This window comes from Chamaea fasciata, unplaced genomic scaffold, assembly GCF_029207755.1.
Source record: "Chamaea fasciata isolate MVZ Bird 193981 ecotype frontalis unplaced genomic scaffold, bChaFas1.0.hap1 SCAF_3, whole genome shotgun sequence".
Taxonomy (NCBI): Eukaryota; Metazoa; Chordata; class Aves; order Passeriformes; family Sylviidae; genus Chamaea; species Chamaea fasciata.
In genome coordinates, this window is record NW_027094088.1 from 48,162,212 (window position 1) to 48,170,872 (window position 8,661).

The following is an 8,661-nucleotide window of genomic DNA, read 5'->3' on the forward strand; positions in this document are numbered from 1 at the left end:
TACACAGACAGACTAACCAAACAAGCACTGCTGCAAAACATGGCTCTGGACAGCTCTCCTGCTTGCTTCTCCTATAAAACACACTATAAGCTAAGGCTCTTGTTTAAAATAATCCTTAAATATTTCAGTAGAAAATAAGTGATTTAGGACCACCTGCCTTTAGGCTGAGGCTTTCAAGAATCTGATAATACAAGGCTATAACAAACAGAATGGCTGTGAACAAACCTTCTCTGGGAAGGCAAGGGGCTGTATCACAGATCAACAGAAATGGGAGTGAAGCCCTGTGCCTTTATCCTAAATTTACAGAATACCTCTGTGAGAGATCTGGCTGATTTAATCAGAAATGCTGTTCCTGAGCCATCTCCTTGCATGAGCTAGCCCCCTACTTTGCTTGGTTCCAAATAATGACATCTTTGAAATCCCAATCAGAGGTGTTGACAGGAGACAAATCCCATGCCAGGCCTGTAAAAAGGGCTACCAGTACTTAAACAGATGTCTCTGTCAGCACATCTTTGATGAAAATATTCACTCTGGAGAACCATAAAAGGGCTCACTTTGCCCCAGCTTTTGCATATCCTAGACCTAGCTCTCCACACTTCACATAGAGAGCTGCATCCCTAGTTTCTGTGGTGTCTCAGAGTTTTACCAGAAATTACTCCCTGTCTAGGAGACAACAGTCATCCTGGCAATATATGACACTTCCACTCCTGCCAGCTGCAGTGTGCTATCCAGGGACATTGGTGGAGAACAGTAAAACCAAGCTCCAAATCACCAGCCCTGTTCAACCTCCTAACTGAGACTGCTCAGTCAAGCAGGTACTGTTCAGTGCAGAGGCAAGCCTTGCTGCTGAAGGACTGGATTCACATCTGTATCCTCTTGCATCACAAAACTTTGTCTTGAGGTCTTAAATAATCATTTTTATAGATATTAGGTCTATTTTCCCAACTAACAAACAATAGGACAAGAGTAAATTGCCTCAAGTTGTGCTGGAGGAGTTTAGATTGGATATTACAAAAAAAATTCTTCACCAAAAGGTTATCAAACACTGGAACAAGCTGCCCAGGGTAGTGGTTGAGTCACTATCCCTGGAGGTGTTTAAAGAATGTGGTGCTTAGGAATATGGCTTCGTGGTAGACTAGACAGTAGTGAGTTAATGGTTGGACTTGATAGTCTGAGAGGCTTTTTCCAACCCAATCAATTCTATAATTCCCTCTTTAAATGTGGGGAGGGAGGAGAAGGCAAGATGGTTTAAGTACTCGCCTTTATATTGCAAGTTAGTTTTGGCCATGAACAATTCACATGAACCCAGAAATAATCTGATACGCACTCAGACAAAACCTTGCTGATAGCTTGTCCCAACTCCTTATTGCCCAGCAAACAATCCAGAAATGAGTACTTTTTCATTGAAGTAATGCAGACATTCCTCTTGTCCTGAAAGCAGTTATTCCCCAACACACTGCTCTGTAAACAGGCAGCTATAGTAAAAGGCCAAGTAACCAGCTGAGCTAGGTCCTATCAATGAAACCCTTATAAAGCCTAAACAATAAAATCCAAGAAACAAAAACAACAAGAAAAGTGGTCTCCAAATTCATAATACTCCACACGATATCAAGTGGCAGCTAGATAAGATGATGCCTCTTAAAAAAAAAAAAAAAAGGTTCCAAAACATAGACTGAAAGGTTTAAGCATTATTACCTTGAAATTTTCATCCAAATGATTACACAAGAACCATTATCTATAATAATACATCATTGTAAAAATGTCTGGTTTCCACCTACCCCTCCAGCCTCTTCCTTTATGCACCAGAGGACTGCGTTTCTTTCAACCAAAATTATTGAACCTACCAAAATAGGAATACAAACCCAGAACTGGACGTTGTCTAAAGAAGATTTTAAAAGGATTTCTTTTGTGGTCCTTTGTTCATTGAAATAGAAGACTGAGATGCTGAGAGTTTAAATACATAATTGCCTAAAGGCCTATGAAGGAAGTCATGCAAGTGACTTGTTTCCAAATGATTTTAGCAGGTCTTCAACCTTGCAGCTCTTACTGAACATATGCTCAGCACGTTGTTCAGAACTTTTCCTCATATAATTTAGTAATCTGTAAATAGGGAGCTCTCTAGGATCCAGTTCCCAGTCCTTCATCACCTGAATAGAGTTTTCACTTACTAATTCAGCCAGTAGTTAAAGGAAACTTTACAGAGAAGCTAATACAAGAAAATATTAGTTCAGGTGCAAAAACCCATGAATAGAAATAGAAATCTGTTACACACTTGTGTTTTTCTTTCCTTTTGTGTATTGCAACTCAGTCCATGTTACCAGTTTTCCTATTGTCCACTGCTGCCCTAATCAATGATGGTGCAAATACTGATTAGAGTGGACCAAGGACAGATGACACAAGAAACAGATTTTTGCAAGCAAATTGAGAATATAGCCTCTGCTCCCCCTGTAGTTTTAAAAGTCATTTTTAGAGCTTTTAATTTAGTAAATTTTATAACTGACAAACAATTTGGCTGCAGAATCTAAGAAAACCAAGAGCCTACAGCATAACATTAATCCAGTCAACCATTACAGAAGTTCTTATTAACTCTTTTCATTTTTTTAGACAAATAAAACCCCATATAATATATCTTGCAAACTAAAGAAAACTGTGACCACTATGGTAGCAACACAATAGCTTATAAACTATAAATAGACTGTTATTTTTAGAACACTGTGTTTCTTAATTGCCTATAAACTTACCCAGTTGTGAGCACTTTGTGAAGACTGATGAAAGAATGCATTCTCCAAATTTCCACAGGGCAGAGCGACTCTGTATTGTATCTTGTGGATGGGACGTTGACATTAACTGACAGAAGCAGGAACACAGCAAGACAGATATTTTTAAATGAGAAAGGAAGAAGGAGAGGAAGAAGGAGCCCTATTAACTCTTCTTCTTCCCCCACCTGGAGTGCCCTGCACCTGGCTCAGCTGTGGCTGAATTTCAATCGGTCTCTGGTGGGCCCTGGATCACTGTGGATTTGCATGTAAAAAGAAGCAAGATGGGAATATCCCAGTGAGATTTTCATAATCCAGCTTTTGTCCTCACCAGGTACAGACCCTGCTGATGATTTTTCATCAACGCATCTCAGTCAAACAGTAAAATCCTTTTAACCTTAGGAACAGTCATTCTGAGATGAAAAGTGTCTGTGTGTCTGCTCATCATTAACAGACAGATTGAAGAAACTCATGTCACAATTTTAATAACAGAAGCCAGAAACACCAGTGAAATATTGACAAGTGGAATTTGTTCACAGAGGTTTTACAACACTCTTAGGAGAAAAAAAAAAAAACCTCAATGAAGAGAGATGTAATTATCCAGAAAATTACTGGGTTTTATGCACTGTTTCTTTCCATCCATAGGATCAGCGTGGTAAATAGTTCAGACTGGACCAGCAATCTCCTGAAAGGTGCTGAGTCTTCCCAGGGAATGAATAACCATCACTGTGTGCCCCAAGGCCTTGTCTTTGGGCACACTTCCAGTCTTGCTGCCCCTGCAATGCTCTCTGCCTCTGTTTCTGCCTTGGATTTTCAAGTGATTCCACAGTTTTCTTGCTGATGAGTCTCACTTCCAGGGCCTTCTGGCTGTCCTCTAAAGTGCCTCAGCTCTACAACTCCCCCCTTCACCCTCTCCATTAGTGCTTATGGCCTCCAAGAAGGACTCCATATGGCTCATGCACCAGCATCCTAGAAATCATCAACTTCCTAGCAGACAAGTCCTGACAAGGATGGCTATTCCCTTTACTTAATCCTTTTTTCAGCAGCAGTACTCAGAGAGGATGCAAACAACCCGCTCTCCCCCCCCCCCCCCACCTGCCCCCCCTTCCTCGGGAATCTCAACACTTCTCTAAGGCCAGATCCATCTCAAGCATTTTCTTTGGTTTGATAAGGTGAGGTGGGGAGCCAGTGCCTGGTTTTTGGCCAAGGACATTTCATTAGAAAATGAGCAGCAATGCAGAACTTAGCAATAGCGTAGCAAGTTTTGCACAGCTGTAAAAAGAAGTTTTATCACTATGAGTAACAGTGCCATCTGCTGACTCCCACTACAACCATATCGGAAGGATTCCATATTAGATAATTAAGCAATAAATTTTTCCAAAATCCAATATCTTTTCACAGAAAACAGTTCTTGTTAAGGTTTTTTTTAAGTCATAGGATTCTGGGGTAAAATAATTTTCAGTATGACTTCTGAAGTCAGGGAATCTCAGCTGTTTTCTTATGGACCTGAGAGGCAGCAGTGTTTTATTAAATATTGCTCTGACGTCTTTAGGATATTCGGATTACTTTACAATATTACACAAAGCACCTGAAAGCTTTGCATAGCTCTTCCTGATTTTGCCCCCTCTCTGTTATTTTCTGGCCCTGCTTAACTGAAAGCCTAACTTTCCAGATAGAAGCAGGACCCTTGAGGGTTACAGAAAAACTCACAGCCCCAGTGTCGGAGCTCCAGCTATTTGGAGAAGCTGTTGATTTTTAGAAAATTTTTTTTAAAAAAATCCATGTTTTTACACACACCGAGTCTGCTAGTCTCAGGAGCCTAAATCCCAAACAATGGCCCCAAGGGATCCAACATAACAATGACTAATGCTGATGGATCCATTTTAGGTACCAGTCTCCAAAATCCTGGTCATAGTCTTTCATACTCTGGCCTATTAGCTGCTTTTATTATGATTTTTAAGATAGTGGTGATTTTTTTTTTCCCCAATCAAAATGCACTTGATGGAGCATTACTTTCTAAATAAAGAAAATTACTTCCATACCTGAATCATCCTTGATCTTGTCAAGGGAAAGCTTTTTGTCTACCACTCTCTTCACTACAGTGCTTTTCATGCAAAAGATACTAAAAATGAATGCCTAAGTAAAACATAAATAAGGGAAAAAAAGAAGATCTTAGTGTGGGGAAAGAGTAAAACAGTACAGCTGCAACACCTGGTGAGTCAACCTAAAACCTTCTGCAAATGATGTTTTATCACATATTTCTCAGCAGTTCAGAACTTGCTTTTCAGCTGGCTATTGCTAGGCTGAAGTGGGCTGGTTGAAAACAGCAGATGTGATTTGCTCCTACCCAGATACTCCTTTCCTGCCACCCCAGATGAGTGAGTAGTCTACAGCTTACACACTACAAAGACCTTTGCTGTGGGGCTGACATCGCTATATAATGCCATAACCAACTCTAAAATAAAATATTACCATAGCATCATATTATTTACTAGACCCAAACTGGCAGAAAATGTAAGAAAGGCAGATTTACTTATGTAATTTTTCTTCTGTGTTAATATGACAAAGCCTGGATGGGCTAAGCATATGTAAATTAAAATGCTGAGGAAAAAAATGCAGAAAATAAGAAGCAAAAACTGCATACAAAGTCTACCACCAAGATTAAGAAGTTTTGGGCTTGTACAGTGTTGGTTTTGTGTGATAAGCCAAATTCTGAGATTATAAGAACCATAGCAATGCTAGAGGTAAATGTGGGAAGGTAAATGAAAGCAAATTTCTGAGACCTATGTCTGCCAAGGAGGGATTTCACTGAAGGCTTTGGTGGAGGTTTTTGGAGCCCTGACTGCTGACAGAGGCTGTTAGAGAGTTTATATGAAGTAATTAAGTATGAGAAGACTGAAATTAATAATCCCATTGAAGAGAGGTCTTTGTAGCTGTGCACAATATCTTGCAAATATGCTGGAGAGGGTTTATGCAGTAATGTCTTTTGGGTCTGCTCCACTCAAGTCAAAGAGAGGTCCCAAATTTCTTCAAGCAGGCATAGGGCAAAACTGGTATCGGGTCAACATTCATATGTGTATATTGCTTCCATCTGGTAACAGGAAAGGAGGTTGTCTGTGTTTCCTTTCAGACTGGAAAAGTGAATTTGAGAGGTAGATTGAACTGTCATAATAATTTTGCTGGTGAATGAGTCTATGATCTTTGGCTTAATTTTGTCCCTTTTTGGTACTGTTTGCTGCTCACAGAATTCATCCTAATTAACCTATTTTACTCTTCATCTGTCTTGCTCTTTCAAACAGAAGAGGAAGGAGGCTTTTGATGCTTGAAGAGGCCCAGTTGAGCAAATCTTACTTGAACGTCCACTTCCAGTCCAGCCAAGAGTTACGTCATGTGCCTTTCAGGTTGTGCTCCAGTGTACACCCCACCCTGCAATATGCTATTTTCTTTTCAGTTTGATCTTTCTGACTCCTGGTCAACTTGTTACCTTCTGAAATTCTAGCAGGTTTCGTGCCTGGAAAGCTGCTAATCATGTAATTCATACACATTTCTGTGTTTCTGCATTTGTCCACCTTACTCTTCCATATTCCATGCCATTTTGAAGAGGGTCTTCAATTCACCACATTTTTCAAATTAATTTTGATTTATAATCCTGTTCTCCAGCATAACCACAGTTCTTCCCAGTCTGGTGCAACCTGTGAATTTAATACAGTTACAATTATGTTGCCTGTGACAAGATGCTGCTCAAGATGTCTTTTGTGCTGGCACTTCAAAGATCCAGGCTGGACTGCCAGGCCAGGAAATGAGTTCTGTTCAGCAGGAAGTAGTGGGTAGGATCCAGTTCTGCCCACACGACCATATGATAGATACTGGTCATGCTGGGAACTGTGGCAGGGCATCTCAGCTGATCTGTGATACATCCAGGAGAATGGTTCTGGAGTTCCTCCCAGGAATGCAGGACTTTGCTAAAATTCAGTCCAGACTTATTTGTGAGACATATATACATCATTCTGCTCTTTATTATTCAGCAGTGACCCTGGAACCATGTAGGAGTGTGTGTGGGCCAGGTGTGGGGTGGCTCTTACAGCTATATTTGTACATGTAAGGTTCACTGTGTGCCCCAGAGGCTGGCCATGTACCCACAGAGGCTCCCAAGGATTTTGTCAGTGCATGGAGTCTATCTCAACATCTTCATTTTTGTTATGAGGACATGATGCCTCTCATTCCTTATTGTATTTTCTATATATTTTGAGAAGATGACAGACAGAGTTAAATACTTGTTAATTTAACTACCTTCTTTTAATTCCTGACAGAAAGCTCTTTCCTGCTAGAGGTACTTTTATGTCATGGAGCGTCAATGCTCCCTTAAGCACAACATTTGAATCCTTGCAAAACCTCCTTTCTATGGTAATTTTCACAGTGGTCCACTTACTTGCTCATAGTGGTGAGATGTTCATGTCTCCTGTTGATTCACCTGGTTCAAAATTGGCTTGCAGGACATCACTGTATACTATTTATATGAGCAAGAAACTGGTGAGCAGTCACAATGATTTTAGGTAATGGTAATGATTTTTACTTGATGATTTTTTTTTCCCTTGAATGCATTACAGATGGGATTTTATCATGTTGAAAACTAATAATCCTTTTTTAAACAGAAATAGGACCCTGTGGACCTCCTGCTAACCTGATGACAGGACTGCTACAGGCTGCTTTTCACTAGGAGTGAAATCAATGTAGTTGTGGTACAACGCCATAGGAAACAGGCTCTTTTGCAGACACTCATCTGCAATAAGAGTGGCAATACTCAGTACTGTCTCTGCACAGTGAGAATTGTTCTAGGGAAGCTGTATAGCAGAATAACATCTACGCCAATCCATTTCTCCATGTGGAGGCAAAAAAAGTGCTTAGTGAACAAGTCAGCCCTAATATCTACAAGACAGATTTGGATCTTCAAAGAAGACAAATTGTATTAAGCATACAATCCTCACATGAAAAGCGTCCCCTGTATCCAGGAGTGGATCTTGAATTTCCTTCCAAAGCTGTGGTCACTTCACACACGCTATATAAGAACACTACTGTCTGGAGGTCTGGAGAGGTTTAGATGTGGGGTTCCAGTTCCATCACACATTAGTACTTTGATGCTGGATCATTGTTTTGCACATCTAGACATAAAAAAATTTAGGCCTATATTGCAGTCTTTGTTCACTATTTTTATTTGATGACTAACTGAAATTTAAATTTGTCAGCCTCAGAGGACCACAGGTTCCTGAACTAGTAACTGGAATTATTATAGAATCATAGAATACCCTAAGTTGGAAGGGACCCACAGGGGTCCTCAAATACAGTTCCTGGCCTTGTACAGGACAGCACAAAAAGTCACACCGTGTGCTCAAGAGCACTGTCCAAATGGTTCTTGAATTTGGTGAGGCTTGGTGCCACAACCACTTCCCTGGGGAGTCTGTTCCAGTGCCCAACCACCCCCTGGGTGAAGAAACTTTTCCTAATATCCAGTCTAAAACTCCTTTGGCACAGCTTCAGGCCATTTCTTCTAGCCCTGTCATTGGTCAGCACAGAGAAGAGATCAGTGTTTGCCCTTCTGCTTCCCCTTGTGAGGAAACTGCAATGAGGTCTCCCCTCAGTCTCCTCTTGTCCAGGCTGAACAGACCAAGTGACCTCAGCTGCTTCTCATACAGCTTCCCTTACAGACCCTTCACCATTTTTCTTGCCCTCCTCTCGATGATAACTAATAGCTTTATTTCCTTCTTATATTTTGGCACCCAAAATTTGTCTATTTTTTAACAGAATATTACAGTGGAGAGATTACAAAAGATACATCTGCAGTCAATATGCTACAGAGGTGCTATTGTTCTGGTTTGGCACAAGTTCTTTATTTTTGACTGTCTGCTGG